Genomic DNA, 15,238 nt, shown 5'->3' on the forward strand with positions numbered 1-15,238 from the left:
TTCAATTAATCTTAATCCCCTTTCCCTTTCCTTGATCTCTTTTCAATTCCCAGAACCAATTCGCACTTATGGGAAAACCAACTTGAGATAGTTCATCCATCCATCTTGCAGGGGAGGAAGACTTTTCCTCTACCTTTTGTGGGTTTGTCTGGCCGGAGAACGAATTAAATTCACATGAGACAGAATAGCAAGAGAAAATTAAACAAAGCTTTATGAGGACCATGGCCTGGGGCCTTTCTTCCCAAAGGAAGAAAGGGCACCGAAGAAGTGGGGTGCACAGAGTGGTTATATACCCCCTAACAGGATGTTTCACATATGATTGAATGTCCCTCCCACAATAGTCACAGGATTGCCCTGTCGGCACAGTGCTTGATGGACACAGCAGGTAGTGGGTCTGCTATCTTGGAGGGCGTAGCAGGAGGCAAGTCTATTGTCTTGAGCTGGGCGGTCACAGGCGAGTGCAGCAATCAGTTCCTAGCCTAAGGAAAGATGCTTAATCCTTAAAGAAATGCCAGCGTTGGGAGGGGGAGGGAAGTCAGTTACAGGAGGTTACCAGACAAGCACAATAAACAAATGCAGATTTAAGTCCTTGCCTTCCCCATTGATTAAGAGTTTCTAGAGATAAGGTCATCTCCCCTTCTTCCTGGTAGAGAGGGAGATATCTTTACAGATGGAGAGTTCCTTTACAATGTAAATGTCTCTTACAAAGGGTAAGTAAATTCTACTTTTTAGTTACTTTCCTGTCTGCAAAGGAACCAGCCTCAAATAATCATCATGCCAAAGAGGCACATCTTGGCGTGGCCAAGACCAGTCCCCCACAATCTATCTATCCATCCATCCATTCATTTACCAAATTTTTTTTGAGGACCTACTATGTGCCTATCACATTTCTTGGTTTTAAGCAATAAATAAGGTAGACACTGCTTCTGTCCTCGTGGAGCTTAGAGTTTAGAGAAGATAGAGGCTTAAATGACACCTCCTCTGTGGCAGGCACTCCTGCCTGGCTGCTCTGACTCCACATAATCTGGGATTAAGTGTCCCTCGTTGAGAGAGAAGTCCTGAACCAAATGACCAGCACTGGTAACCAGGCTTCAGCATGGGGCCTTGTTTGGCCAGTCCTGTCTGGTGACCATCCTGATGTACCAGACCCCTCCCAGCCTTGGGCCCTGCCTTGTTCTTTTCTCTCTCCTGCCAGACTCATCCTGATTTTCAACCCAAGGCCCAGGGTCCTATTTCCAGCTGCCAGTCCTCCCAGATGGCCAAGTCCTACCATGGGAGATATTCTGACCCCTCCCAGTAGTTATACCTCACATTTCTGACTCTCACTATGTGCTAGCCTGTGGTCTCAGTCCTGAATCCTCCCAAGAATCTGATAAGTAACTATTCTTAAGATCCTATCTGTGAAGGGCAAAGGCTCCTGCTGCAAAGATGCCTTAGCTGTCCTCTCCCTCAGGCTCTGTAAGAGGAGGGAGGAGGCAAATATCCCTGGGAGAGGTAGTCAGACTTAGCAGAAAGAATTCATAAGCTTTGGAGTCAGACAGACTGGGCTAGAATCCCAACTTCCCCACGGACAAGCTGTAGATGCTGGGAAAGTCACATGACTCCCCTACATCTCAGATTCCTCACCTGTAAAGTGGGAAAAATACTATGTACTTCAAAGGAGTGCTAGGAGGACTATGGAGAATGTATTAAAGCCCCTGGCTCCTGGTCTGTACTCACGAAAAAGCAGTTACTAATATTATCCCTGCTCCGAGCTCCCAGACCTCATGCGTGGGCCAGGCCTGGCCATATTGGTGTGTGGAAATCTTTTTCTTTTCCCTGAACTGCCTCACTTTCCCTTGAGCAGCCCTGGGCAACTGTGTGAAGATGGAGAAGGAGCTGCAGCCAACTGTAGCCACCACCCTGCCCGGCCGGCTCTGACCTGGAACTCCAGCCTGGCTCTCTCAGGTCATCAAGGCACAGAGGACTGGCCAGCCTGATTCAGATGTCCTACTCTTTTGCAATTCTTCTTGGGGATGTCCTGATCTCAAGGCAGCAGTGGCTACAAAATAGACGTTTATATTCAACTCTCCCTAAGCACAGAGATATGGCCCAGCAAGCCTTAGCAGAGGAGAAGACAGGGTGAAGGTTAATGGCCAAGGCAGGGGTCGGGGAAGGCAAAGCGAGACCTGACTTTGTGGCCTTAACAGGACAGAATTCAGCCTCCAGGTACTTTCCTGGCAGCAGGGCACTTCTCAACCTGCCTTCTCAAAGGCTGGGAACTTAGCTGGAATCTTGGCTGGAACCCCTCAGCATTGCTAGGAAGTGCCTTTTAACCTTTACCCTAGCCAAACAGCCCTTGCTGATTTTCACCACATCAAACCTCTTTAAATGCAAACCTTTTCTATCTTTCCCTTTTGTTTGGTCTGTATCTTTAACAATCTGGTTAAAATATCCTTCAAGTTCTGGCGATGACACCTCTGAAGACGCCTGGCTAATCTCACTTGAACCTGAAGACAATGGTACAAGGTAAGCAGGTCAGAAGTGGTTATCCCTAGATTATAGATGTGGGGTTCAGAGAGGGAGAGATACTTGCTAGAGGTTGCATAGTTTAGGCCTGGCAGATCAGGGATCCAAATCCTCAGGTCTCAACATTACTCCACACTGTTGATTTCAAAAGGTGACCAGACAAATGAAATCAGTGACCTTGGAATAAAATCCACATTCCTTGCTAGAGTCTGAAAAAGCCTGCGGGATCTGGCCTTGCTCAGCTCTCCAGCGTTTACCGGCCCCTCTGTCCCTTCCCTCACTTCTGCTCCTCTGGCCACCTGTTGTTTCCTAGAGCCCATTAAGTGCTTGCCCACCTCCAGGCCTGTGTACTGATGCTGTTTGCCTGGCTCTTCCACGACTCCTTATCTTTCAGGTCCCATTTCAAAGTCATTTTCTCAGAGAAAAGAACTCTACCCTGTCTAAGGAAAATCCCTCTGTTATTTTCTTCCATTGCACCTTCCTTCCCAGCCCTTATCACAATCTGTAATTATTTATGGAATGAATTTATTTATTTATTGAATTATTCATTTATTGAATTGGGTACCCAAGTCATTCAATTCAATTAATTTAATTATTCATTTATTTAGCCAATATTTATCGAGCACCTACTAAGGGCCGTTCTTTCAGGAGCTGAGGTTACAATAGTGAACAAAACAGACACAGATCTCTGTATGATGGGGCAACTTCCCAGGCAATAGAAGAAAGACAAAAGGAGTTAAGTGTCACTCCAAGGGTTTTGGCTCAAGCAACAGGAAGATGGTGCCGTCATTTGCTGAAATGCAGAAGAGAGCATGTTGGGTGGAGGGGGATAAAAAGGAATTGTTTTTTTTGTTATAAGTTTGAGAGAGTCAGGTGGAGACATCAAATTCGTGGTAGTATATCCATCCCCAGAGTTCAGGCAAGAGATCTGGGCTGGAAATACACCTGGGAGTCATCGAAGCACTGATTATAGTAAAAGCCACAACCCTGGATGAGTGGTTTTGGAGAGTGACTGTAGTTAGAGAAAAGGTCCAAGAACTCAGCCTTCAACATTTAGAGGTCAAAGAGACAAGGAAGACATTGAGAGACGGCCAGAAAGGTCGGAACAGGAAGCAGAGTCTTCACTCGAGAATGAAGATGAGGTAAGAGGCATTGGATATTTGAAGAAAGAGGAGAAAGCAGGAAAACATGTCCTGTGAGAGTGAGTGAACTAGAGAAATAGAGTGACCTTCAGGCAGTTCTAGGGCCCACATGAGGCTAGTGGTCTAATTTAAAGGGAGCCTGGTCAGCATTAATTCGAGTTTTTTCTCTTGCTATGTTCAGCTGTGAAGCTGCAGGTGCAGAGCGGATGGAGAGCTTCGGTTGAGCCAAAAGAGAAGAAGGAAATGAGGGAGGGGCAAGGAAAATGAGAATGTGGGCAAGGACAGTGAGAACGTGGGTCAGGAAAAGGACAGTGTGGGCCAGGCCGGGATTAGGTGTTTGGCCGTGGGAGTTAAACTGCATAGGAAGGGAAGTGAGGACATTGCGGGGTAGGGAGGAGGGGACAGTAAAAAGTGAGTTGAAGGTCCCAGTGGGGTTGAAGGGCTATTTTGAGTCAGTTTATTAAAGGAAATGGGAGAGGAAGTATTTCAAGGAGATGCTTGAAATTGAAATTAAGGTATTAAGGCCTAAGGAATGAGCAGGGAGGGAGTAATGAAGTGGAAGGAGAAGCAGAGGGTGAGGAACTGAGAAGCCAGGATATTGGAAGGATCATCTATGTGCATATTGAAATCATCCAGAATTATGACAGATTAGTTTTGGAGAGAGTCTTAGTGTGGTTTGGGGGAGTATTTATGGGAGATAAGGTATGTGCCTGGCACACACTTGGTTCTCAATCAATGCAGTTTAGTTACTTATTTGCTTAATATTTTTTCAGGGCGCTGGGTCTTCTCCCTCAGTTACTTCCAAAGCAGAGCTTCGTGGAGGGTTGTGGCATTGCATTGTGGGTGGCGATGGGGTTGGGAGACACACTGGGGCCTGAGCCTGGCCTCAAGGGAATGTGTGGGTCCCTGTTGCTGAGGCTGCAACATAGTCTGGAGTCCAGGCCCTTCTGCTGCCTTCAGGCTGGACTCCCACCAGAGCTGCGCGCCGTCGGCTCAGCGGCAGCAGCAGCAGATGGCGCGGAGTGGGTGGGCTGGGGTATCTGCAACTGATCCCACAGTTGCCGGATTAATGAGGCCTCGTGTCCGCCTTCTCTTCTGCAGTGTGCCAGCCAACAGTAGCTTCCTTTGCTGGGGTGGGTTTGTTTGCGGGAAATTTTTTGGCAGTGAAAGCTCAGCACCTGATTGAAAACTTCCTCTCCCCCTCATTTCTCCCCCTCCCCCGGCTTCTGTACTGGCTCTGGTGAATTCTGGGGCCTCAAGCCTGCCCTGTGTGTTTCCCGTGTCAAACCGATGAAGCTGAGATCAGGCAGTCCTGCTCCTGTGTTTATAGATGGGGAAACTGAGGCCTACCTAGAGAATTTAATCATTTATTCTAAAGCAGGAGGCTCAGCACTCTACATATGTCCCATGCCTTTCTGGTGTCCAGCTAAATACCTGGGTCAGCGTAGACTCCATGAGTGAGAACCTAGATTGTTCATATTTGAGGTTCAGGCCTATATGAGCATACCTGATGGGCATTGAGGTCATGGGCGCTAGAAGACAATTGGAAGCCAGATGAGAATGGGGTCCTGAAGAGAAAATGTCACTGTAAGTGAGGAGGGAGTCTGGCACAGAGGACCAGGCTAGCAAACAGGTTCAAAGATAAGAAGCATTAGTTGTGGGCATAGTATAAAGTTCTTCTTGGTCCACTCTGACCCGGCTTTCCTGGTAAATCCCCAAAACAATGTCACTAAGTCATTAGGTGGTCCAAGCAACTCTGTGGTATAACTGTTCCTTCCCCAGCAAAAGGGAAAAGAGAAAAGGAGGGTGCGTTCTTAATGATGGATGAGAGGGAGAGAGCAAGCAAGAGAGAGAGAGACAAGCCCCGGAGATCTGGAGGGGAGTAAAGATGCTGAGATATTCCAGTAGGTGGGGTGGCAGGAACTGAGGCCCCCAAGGAGCATTGGAGGTCAAAGACAGGTCCATGCCATCAATGGGTAGCCTAAGAGGGGCCTTAGATTCATGGCAAACTAATGTAGGCAACAATACAGCGAGGACAATCTGGAGGCGGATGGGGATGGAACTCCTAGCCATGGGGCGGCAGGCATTTGGAGGGGCGTTGGGGATCTGGGGTGGGTCTAAAGACCAGTATAGGCCTCATCAACGTGGTCAAACTGAGGGGCACAGGCAATGGGCCAGTGGGACAGAAAAATTATCAAAATTAAACCAGTGAGACAAAGTTGTCTAATCTTTCTCACATAGTGGCATACATACAAAAATACTCGTTTGTCCCAATAGGGTAGAGGGACAGGTTGGAGCCAGAGATGAATGACCTGGGGGCTCTAACTGCCCAGGGCCCCACCTGGCTGCTCAGAGTTTCAGGAAATAAAATGAGCACATCAATAAGAATGCGTTCACAGATTGGGAAGTTCTGCAGTGAGGAGTGTATTTTTCTCAAGTAAAAAGAAGTACAAGGGAGATAATCCAGGGCTGCTGTAGCAGCTTAGAGATGCCGTTGTGGACCTAGGCCCCTCATGTGTTTCTAATCTGCCATCTATGGCTTTTGGTTGTTGCCTTCATGGTTGCAACATGGCACCTGCAGCTCCAGACATCACTTCAGCATTCCAAGTGAGGAGAAGAAAGGGAGGAGGAGGGCAATGGCAGAGAGAAAAGAGTGTGCCAGCTGTGTTTGCTCTCTTTTAAAGAGCTTTCCTGGAAAGCTCTTGGTGAGGACCAGGCACTTGTTATATCCCATTGGCCAGATCTGGGTGATGTGGCCACTTCCAGCTGTAAGGAAAACTGAAAGATGTTTTGTAGCTAGGCATTTTGTTGCGTTAATAAAATCAGAGTTCTTTTAGAAAGGAAGAAGAAAATTAATATGAGTAGGGCTCTGACAAAGACTACATTGTATTCAGGGAGTAGTTAATAGTTTTGCACAGCTGGACCACAAACTGTGAGGCAGGAAGAGGAGAGAGATGAGGCTAGTTCAGCAGTCAGAGCCTAGATGATGCGGGGCCTTGGAAGTCCTTCTCCGGCATCTGAACTGTATCACCTGGGTGACGGGACTCCACTGACAGGATTTAGGCAGAGGAGTGATTTGGTCAGATTAGTGTTTTAGGCAGATCATTCTGGCTGGGGGGATGGGAGAGTGCAGATGGTGAGGAGGGAAGATCTCCTGTGAGGTTAGTGCCAGAATCCACGTACGTACATAGAAGGTATCCAGTTAATTGTCTCTAAATGAGATGATAAGACTTAAGCCAGGATAGCAGCCATGAGGAGGGGCGGAAGGGGATGAATTTGAGAAATTTCCAGGAGGTAAAATTGATAGGGTTTGGTAATTGACTAGGTAATTGAATGGTTGGGGGAAGGGAAGTGGGGTTTAGAAATATTCCTGGGTTTCCCACTATTAATTGGGATGTAGAACACAAGAGAAGGAGAAGGTCTGGCGTATAAAATTTGTTCAAAATCACACAAGAAATTGGTGGCAGAGCTGGGAATTGAACCCGGTTATCCTGGGCCAGTGTTCCTTCCATTACTCTGTGCTCCAACTTCTATTCCCTGGAGCCCAGAAAAACAAGCCATTGATGTCTTTGCACCGACTGATTCTTCTCCCCTTTCTCCACCCACCAGGTCATGAGAGCCCAGGGATGAAGTTAATATGGTGATGGCGTCTTGCTCCTGGAGGACCCAGCTTAATGAGGGTATGCTAAGAGAGTGAGCAGAGGGGCCGCCATAAACACCACCTCTCTCACTGATGCTAGGGGGTCAGGAAGCACCTGGACGGAGCATTAGCTTCTCCCCACAACTATTCTTTCTGTAATTCCTGCTTCCTGAAGCTTGGCTGGTATGTTAATTTCCTATCGCTGCTCTAACAAATTATCACAAATTCAGTGGTTTAAAATAATACAGATTTATTCTCTTATAGTTCTAGAGGTCAAAAGTCTAAAATTAAGGTGTTGGCTGGGCTGCATTCTTTCTGGAGGCTTCAGGGGAGAATCAATTTCCTTACCTTTTTCAGCTTGTAGAAGCCACCTGCATTCCTTGGCTCCTGAGCCCCACCTTTTGTTTTCATCATCACGTCTCCTATTACTGACTGATCCCTCTACCTCTTGCTTATAAAGACCCTTGTGATCACATCGGGCCCACCCAGATAACCCAGGATTATCTCCCCATCTCAAAATCTGTAACTGCATCACATTTGCACAGTCCTGTTTGCCATGTAAGCCAACATATTCTCAAGCTCCAGGGATCCGGACATGGACACCTTTGCAGGGGGACATTATTCAGCCCACCACAGCTGAGCACCTTCACAGGCATTCTTTTCATGCCCAGTTTTGGCACAGTCCTTCCCCTTGATGAGCTCACAGTTCAGGGACGTAGGCAGAGAAGTAAAGAGCAAATTACTCTGCAGGGTGAGAGAGGCAAGCACGGGGACTATGGGAGCCCAGAGGAGTGGTACAAATCTGGTCTGGGAGGTCAGAGAAGGAGCTTCAGAAGAGTCAATTTCCATGCTGAATTTTCAGGAATGTGTAGGAAGTAGCCAGACGAATAATAATGATAATAATAATAACAGCAAACAGGAGCCAGCCTGGTGGCACAGTGGTTAAGTTCACACACTTTGTTTTGGTGGCCTGGGGGGCTGTTTGCGAGTTTGGATCCCAGGCACAGACCTACACACCACTTATCAAGCCATGCTGTGGTGGCATCCCACATACAAAATAGAAGAGGACTGGCACAGATGTTAGCTCAGGGCCAATCTTCCTCACCAATAATAATAATAATAATAGCAAACATTTGCATAATTATTGCTATCTGCCAGGTTGTGTTTTAAGCACTTGACATATATTAATGCATTTGATCCTCTCAATACCGTATAAGGTGGGTACTTTATCGCTCCTATTTTATGGATGAGTAAACTGAGGCTGAGAGAAGGTGATCCATTGGCTGGAGTGTAGGTCCTTCCCACCACTCTTATAGTAAAGATCAAAATCCTTTCTGTGGCTTTTGAGGCCCGTGGTGATCACGTCCCTGCTCCCACTCCCACTCCCATGCCAGCCCTGTTCCCACCTCCACCTCTGAGTCACTGGGCTCCTTTCAGCTGAGCCTCACTCCTCTCCACCTCTGGTCCTTCGTACATGCTATTTCCCCTCTTCCTAGGATGGGACACGACCTCCTCATCCTTCAGATCTCAGTTCAAATGCCACAGTAGCAGGGTATTCCTTGTCCTTAGCTGGGCAAATGTCCTTGTTACTCACGGTCAGAGCAGCATGTACTTGACCTTGACGGCACTCACCCCCAGCCGTATACAAACATCTCTTTTGTCCCCTCATTGTGTCTTCAGTGCCACATAGTAGGTGGTCAATAAATATTTGCTCACTCAGCAAAAAACATAGGGGAAGATGGGAGTCTAGGAGTAAGCAGGAGCAGGCCCATCAGAGATCACCCAGTTTAACACCGTCCTTTAACTTCTGGGAAACTGAGGCCCAGTCAGGTGCAGTGACTTGCCCAATGTCACACAGTAGGTAGGGCAGAGCTGAGGATTCTGACTCCTGGTCCTGGGTCTCTTCCATCATTCCCAGTGTGATGCTCCTGACCTTGCCCTAGTGCCTGGGGCACGACCCTGCCCAGGTTCATTTTTGCCCACCACCCTGAAAGCCAAACCACCAAAAGGACAAGATCGCAGCAGAGAGTTTACTCACAAGGCAACCACATGAGGAAGCGAGAACATGCGTCTCAAATCTGCTTTGCTGAAAATAGGGACTCAGGGATATTTATGGGGTACGGGGGCAAGGTGATCTGAAATGTGAAGATAGGTGATTGGAGGTGAGGAGAGGTGAGGTAATTGATGATGTGCGTAAGCGTAGTCAGCCTTCATGCCTCTTCATAGGATCCATGTTCGAAAAATGGCAGCATTAGCATGATCTGAGGGTGGGGTTTTTAGCCTCTTGACATCTAAAGGTCACCTATCGGACATCAGCACGGGCCCAGTTGATGAGCTGGTAGTCTCAACTGGCCTGGAGTGGACAAAGGGGTTCTAATTCCTGAGAAACAGCTCACACACCCATTACCATGGTGACCCAGGCTCCAGGGAGATGTTATCTATAGGAGCCTAGTGGGAGTCAGATAGCATATTGCCTAAACAGCACAGTTAACAATGGGTGGGGGAATAGCTAAAAGTTATAACCAGTAATTGCAAAAAGAAAAAAACCTTTAGTTCCTAGCTACTTAATCATCAATGGCTAAATCTTTGCCAGTTTCACCTGCCTGTCCAAGTCTGATTCATCTTTCAAGATACAGTTGATTCCCAGGCATCTCTAGGATGCATTTCTTGTTACACTTCAACTTCCCCCGACTCTGCCATAGTTAGAATTGACTGCTCTTTTCTTTGTGCTCCCCAAACTTCCTCTAGCTTTGATCTTGCCATTCAGTGCTTACATTGGAGCTCCTCCAAGGCAGGCACTGTGTCTGATTCCTCTGTCAGGGAGGCATGCATGCAGCAGAAAGATGTGGTGTGGGACCAGTACTGTGATACAAGAAGGCAGAGGGATGTGGGATTGTCTAGGAATCCCCAGCCCAGCCTGGGTGTCAGGGAAGGTTCTCAGGAGGCAGTGAACCATGAGCTGAACAAATCAGGATTTGCCACATGGATGGTGCATGCGTGTTTGTGTGTGTGTTGAGTGAAATGGGGCCTGGCGATGGAGGAAAGGACATTCTAAAGTTTGCAGAATGGAATAATGAGCTAGTCACATGGGGTGAGGTGGGGGTTGGGCAACCCGAAGCCCTTTTGTTCCCAAGGATTTAAATGAAGAGGTTGAACTGACTTCCAAGGCCTTTCCCTCACGGCCTAAGCAGGCAATGATGAGGCCAACGGTGTGACAAGTTGGGGAGGGCTGCCCTTTACAAATGGTCCATTGGATCCGTTTTCCCATTTGGGGTGAGACAGAACTTACAACTCTTTTCTTGTGTCTACAGCCAAGAGGAGTATGGCTTGGGAATGTCATCTCTTCCCAGGAATTTGTTTATGAATGAAAGGCCCTCACTTCCCTGCTCAAAAGCCTTCTGGGACCCTGCTTTCCGAAAGAAGTCCCCTGCCTCAGCCTGAATGTCTGACCCTTCTTCTCTTATTCCTCTGCTGTCCTCCCACTGCTGCCTGCCTAAGATCCTTAGCATCTTTCTCCATCCCTTCCCCAACGCCAGGAAGGCCTCCTCAGCTCCACCTTGCCTAGCCACTCCCTACTGTCCTGCATGGGCTGTTCAAGCCACCCCGAACTCCTTCCTCAGGGCAACTCCCCCAAGCCTTTCTTTACCAGCAGGCCATATTGTAGAGCACATGGCCCCCCTGGTTTCAGCTGTTTGGATCATTTGGTCTGTGTGAAGGAAAATTACTGGTGCCAGCGGCCTGTAAACAATGACCAATCAGGGCCAACATGGTTTTCTCTCTGAAAATTTGAACCATTCTTTCAGGGACAATTGGACCTGTTCTTGGTAAAGGTAGCGTCATCGAAGAGTCACAGGGAGGGGGCAGAATGGCTGAGTCACTGTAGTGGTTGGGCACAAGAGGAGGGATCAGTGGGGTCTCTGGTTGCTGAGGGGCATTCAGAGCCTCTGACCATGTGTGGCTGGAGTTGTTGTATTTCAAAAGCAGCTCAAGTTCCATGAGGCCGAGCGAGATTTCCAAGAGCTTATTCCCACACGTACCCCTACTGTCTCCTCCCTCCTTTCCTGGAGTCTTTCTCTGTTCTTCACATCCAGAGGTACCCACCAAACCATGTCCCCCTGCCAGGGGGCCAGGCCCAAGCTCTTTTCCTCTGAGAACTCTTTCTGGCTGCTGTTTCATTCCTACTACTCTTCATCACCAGGAACTTGAAGTATTTTATCTCTAATCCTTCCTTCTCTGACCAGGAATCTGTGAGACGTTGAATGATTCGCCCAGGGATCTAAACCCAGAGCTTTCACCAGAGCTTGTCCTCTTCCCACCAGGCCACACTCTCTCCTTTCTGGGCCCCAGAATATTCCTTTCATTCTCCACAGATTTTCAAAATTTCCTGTAACTCTCCTTCCAGCACAGAAACTACCTGGCATGGCTAAATAATTTTTTCCTATGTCTTGTCTTTGTAACAAAACTCTAAATTTCCATTCCTGGTGGGTTTTTTTGTTTTTTGGGTTTTTTTTGGTTTCCTGTCATAACTCACTATGCACAAAACAGGTGGTGAAGGAAAAAAAAAAGCTGAATATGCTTCTTCATTCTTGTGCCCCTTCCTCAATGCCTGGCATATGGTAGATGTTCAGAGTAAGGATTCTAGTGTAGACAAGACTTAGGCTGGTTCCTACACCCCTACCCCACCGTACCTCACAGGTAGGTGGGTGTTCAACCAATGATGGTGTCACATTGAAAGACAGTCAATGTGGTTTAGTGGAAAGACATTGGATTGGAGCCAGACGGCATGGGTGTAATTCTGCTACATGCTGTACAACCTTGGGCAAGATTCCTAACTTCTCTGAGCCTGTTTTTCTCAGATGTAAAGTGGGGATTATACTATGTGCCTCCCAGTACTGTTCTGAGGATTCAGGGGCAATACAGATGGTGAAAGGAGCTCTCATGAAGGTGACATTTGTTCACACAATGCCTTCATCTCTTAGGGAGAGCCATGCGGTCAGCTCCAAGGGCAGCTAAGTTGACTTGTAGAGATTCTTACCTTCTTCTGGTTCTATCCTCAACTCCTCTCTACCTCGATGACTTTGGTGGTTTAAACAGATCTGTCAACAAATAGTTTCATTTTTAAACATTGCTGAGCAACACTGTTTAAAAGCTATCACTTTTAGTTTTTCTTTATCAATTTGCTTGTAAACCAATGTTGTTGGATCTGTTTTTCCATTAACGGTCTGGGGAGGGGGTTAGCCCTAGGCAGTGCATTAATGCCATTTCCCTTGTTCCTTACATAGCAGGACTCATCTCCACCTTTAACTGAAGCTGGAACCATTTGTTAATTGTTTTGGCTCTAATTATGACAGAATTGGCTCTAGGTTGGGTGATATAGCTGGGGGGGGCTTCAAGGTCAGACAGGTCTGGGTTTGAATTCTGCCTTCACTACCTGCTTGCTTGTACAAGATACCAAATCTCTCTGAGTCTCTTTTTGCTCAATGTGAAAAGGAGATGATACCCCTCACTCACTCACTTGGGAGAAGAACTAAGTGCTAACTGTTAGTGCCTGGCATATTGGAAAGATAGTAAAGTGCTCTCTCTAGAAACAATTTCTTAAACCTTAAGGACTTTGCTGGACACTTGTAAAATGATTACATGGCATCCTGGGGTGGCATGTGGGTCCTTGCATTTGAACCACTAGTAGATTAAGCTGGACTTGCATAGGGAAGCCTTCGGGTAATTAACCTGGGGTTGGTAATTTTAAGCCAGTTTTCATTCTGTTGCAGAAACAAAAAAGATGAGACTGGAGAAATGCTATTCCTTTAATTGAAGGAACACTTTTATGTTCTCAGGTCTATTTTAATCTTAAGTGCCGATTATGCATCATTCTCTCCTGTTAACAGACACTTCTGTAAGTGATCTGCACAGAGAGAAATATGATTCTTACATAAATACTGTACCATGAGAAATTATCTTATTACCTAATGTGCCAAAAAGCTAATAAGATAAAGGAACGGTACGAGTCATTTTTGGACAATATTAAAACTTGATTTTAGCTCATGGAAATAAAACGTAATTTCCTTTTATTATTCTCTTTCCCAGGTAGAACAAAGGCAGTGAAGGGTGTAAGGATATTACACAGCTGTGTTCCGTGAGCTCTTATGAAGGCTGTGGAAGGGATCCAGGCAGGATGGCCTCAAATTAAGATTTTAATGACTCTTCCATTTAGAAAACACACTCTTGCTGTTAATGCTGTCTTGTCAGGTATGATTTTTGAATCTGCAGGTGAAAGTAAAAAACCCCATCTCCTATTCAGTTGTGCAAATGCTTGCTTCTGGGTGTTTCCATTTGTATGTCCATTACGCAACAAACATATAGTACCTACAGAAAGTAAGGGCAAAACAATTTCAAGAACTGGGAGTTTCCTGAATCGACTCTGGCAATAGGTGATTAAGTGCTGAATTTTGACAAGGTTAAGATAGCTAGACCCAAACACTGACTGAGTGTGGGCCCCACGAGACTTTGTGAGTTTCAAATGTACTTTTAAATGTTGTTCTTTGGGGTTTAAATGTTTTATTTACAAATGAACAAATAACAATTGATCTTGATGAAAGAAATTTGAACAGGACTGGAGTTGATAAAAATTTATGGCTGTGACTATCATTTGGCCAGTGTTTGAGCTTCGGTCATAGACGTAAGTAGTTTGATGCTGGTGGCGATGACGTAGGATGGTTACAGACACAAACACATTTTTGCTGTCTTCCCTTGCTATCATTCTGACAGAAATAGCACTAAGTAAATGCCTTCAGCCTTCTCTGGCATGCAATTTTTCATCCAAGCAAAACATAATGTACCTAGGACCTAAAAGAAATTTAATAATCTCTACATTCTTGTGATTTGTTAGACCTTTCCCACAAACACCTACAGAAACTATATAATGTTTGCCTGGAGATTTAAGGTAACAGGCTTACACTTGCAGCAAGATGAATTTTTTATTAGATGTTAGGCAGACTCGTTGTGCTGATGTTGGGAAGTGTAGCCAAGAGAGTGTATGGAGAATGTCCTCCTATGGATATTTTAAAGACCTATTTAAACACCCACAGCTACCCGTGAAACTTCCAGGATAGATCAGTTGGAAGCTAGAGAATGAACTCTATGAACCGTACGATTTCACCAACTTCCAATATTCCAAAATAATGTATCCACTAATTCAAAGAGCACTGAAATGACACCTGTAAGGAGCAGGGCTGGTAATGACTGGTAATAACTATCATAGACCTGCCAGCAAGGTTTTTAGACCTTCTACACACGTTTGTGAAGCTGTTATTCCTGAGGGCAACTACTAGTTTGAATGGCCATTTTTCTTCAGAAGAGAAACACAGGGGCTTGTCTTTAAGATAAAACTAAAATAAGAACCTTTAAGTTCAACTATGTGAAGTTCAGCCTGACAGAGTTTTAATATTTAGCTTGGTTAATTAAATCCCATTTTTTGCCCTGAATTTAATTATCCCAATCATTGAGGTAATTTACTACAATAATAAAAAGGGGGCTAAGAGGAATGGAAGAGAATCTGACTGTTCCTTCATCTGGCTCATTGGGGGCATTTCTTCTTCAATTGTCAGTTTATGGATGGCGGTGTTTTACGGGGTATTATGAATTTTCAATTAGCGAGGAAATGAAAATGACAGACAGACCAGTAGATCATCAGTGAGTGACTGTATCAGGCAATCACTAAAAAGCTCATGTGTAAGTTCAGGACATATTTTGCTATGAGTTCATGGGACCTTAGGCAGTTCCTCTCCCTTACCTGGAGCTTCTATCATGTTCTTTATATACTGTATGCATAAGCCCTTGTGTAGGGTTTCTATTCAAAGGTAAGAAAGTCAAATATTTGCCACTTCTAAGCAAAAATGAGTGCTCAAACAAAAAGGTGACCTTTCTTGTTTAGCTGTCACTTCCAATATAC

At 45.9% G+C, this 15,238-nt stretch overlaps 1 long non-coding RNA gene across 3 annotated transcripts in view; it reads left to right on the forward strand.

Annotated features, from left to right (window-relative positions):
- Positions 1 to 15,238, forward strand: part of LOC124238920 (uncharacterized) — a 39,908-nt gene that overhangs the window by 21,165 nt on the left and 3,505 nt on the right. For all 3 annotated transcript variants that reach the window (XR_006888447.1, XR_006888448.1, XR_006888449.1), the window contains exons 5-7: positions 1,847 to 2,508; positions 7,260 to 7,330; positions 13,375 to 13,536. This is a non-coding gene — a long non-coding RNA (uncharacterized LOC124238920). The remainder of the gene's footprint in view (positions 1 to 1,846; positions 2,509 to 7,259; positions 7,331 to 13,374; positions 13,537 to 15,238) is intronic.

Source organism: Equus quagga, chromosome 5 (assembly GCF_021613505.1).
Source record: "Equus quagga isolate Etosha38 chromosome 5, UCLA_HA_Equagga_1.0, whole genome shotgun sequence".
NCBI lineage: Eukaryota > Metazoa > Chordata > Mammalia > Perissodactyla > Equidae > Equus > Equus quagga.